The 1,468-nt window shown below is 39.6% G+C and overlaps 1 pseudogene; it reads left to right on the top strand.

Annotated features, from left to right (window-relative positions):
- The first annotated feature begins 505 nt into the window (after window positions 1-505).
- Window positions 506-877, top strand: LOC124243465 (60S ribosomal protein L35-like; annotated as a pseudogene).
- Window positions 878-1,468: the final 591 nt, after the last annotated feature.

The raw sequence follows: 1,468 nt of genomic DNA, 5'->3' as shown, positions 1-1,468 counted from the left end.
AAGTCCCAGAAGAAGAAGAAGGAAGAAAGAAAGGAGCAGAGAGCCTATTTGAAGAAATAATGGCCCCAAACTTCCCAAAACTGAGAATAAAAACAGACATACAAATTTGTGAATCTCAAAAGATTCCAACTAGGATAAATCTAAAGAGATCTACACCAAGACATATCATAATCAAACTGTCAAAACTCACAAGGAGAATCTTGAAAGCAGAAAGAGAAAAGTAACTTGTCATGTACAAGGGAGCTCCTATGAGATTACCAGAGATTTCTCAGCAGAAACCTTGCAGGCTAGAAGGGAGCAGGATGATACATTCAAAGTACTGAAAGAAAAAACTACAACCAATACTATATCTAGCAAAACTATCCTTCAAAAACAAAGGAGAAATTAAGACTTTTCCAGATAAACAAAAGCTGAGGGAGTTCACCACAACTAGACCTGTGCTGAAAGAAAGGCTGATGGGCTCTTTACCTCAAAGCAGGTGGCAGAGGTGCTGGCCTGTGCAGCCATGACTAAGATTAAGGTTTGAGACCTTCAAGGCAAGAAGGAGGAGGAGTTGCTAAAACAGCTGAATGACCTGAAGGTAGAGCTGTCCCATCTGTGTGTTACCAAAGTGACAGGCAGTGCAGTGTCCAAGCTCTCTAAGATCTGTGTTGCTCACATATCCATCACCCTTGTTCTCACTGTCATTAACCAGACTCAGAAAAAGAACCTCAAGAAATTCTACGAGGGCAAAAAGTACAAGTCCCTGGGACTGTGGCCCAAGAAAACATGTGCCATGTGCTGCTGGCTCAGCAAGCGTGAGGAGAACCTGAAGACCAAGAAGCAGGAGCAAAAGGAATGGCTGTACCCACTGTGGAAGTACGCAGTCAAGGCCTAAGCACTACAGGGTCAATAAAAAACAAACTGGCTAGAAATAAAAAAGAAAAGTGCCAAAGGGAAGTCAAAGTCAAAGTGGAAGAATGATAAACAGCAACCAAAACCATACAAAAATATAAAACTCTTTGGTAAATATATAGACAAATATAGAATTAGGTAGTGGTGTAATGTAGGCGCATACATCACTTTCAAAACTGGCATAGAATTTTAAAAACAAAAGCATAAAAAATAATTACAAATCTATGGATATGTGATATAAAAAGAGGTAATTTGTGTCTCAGTAACAAAGTGGGGGCAGAGATGTAGAGGAGCAGAGCTTTTATATGTGGGTGAAGTTAAGATGGTATCAGTTTTAAATAGATTGTTATAATATTAAGAAGTTTTATATAATTGCAATGGCAGCACAAAGATACTATGAATAGAATATACACAGAGAAATTAGAAGGGAATCAAAATACGTTACTACAAAAAAAAAAAAAAAATCAACAAAACACAAAATAAGGGGCCAGCCCAGTGGCACAGCGGTTAAGTGCGCATGTTCTGCTTCGGGAGCCCGGGGTTTGCTGGTTCAGATTCCAGGTGTGGACACGGC

Source organism: Equus quagga, chromosome 8 (assembly GCF_021613505.1).
Source record: "Equus quagga isolate Etosha38 chromosome 8, UCLA_HA_Equagga_1.0, whole genome shotgun sequence".
Lineage (NCBI taxonomy): Eukaryota > Metazoa > Chordata > Mammalia > Perissodactyla > Equidae > Equus > Equus quagga.
This window is presented reverse-complemented; position numbering and strand designations above follow the sequence as displayed.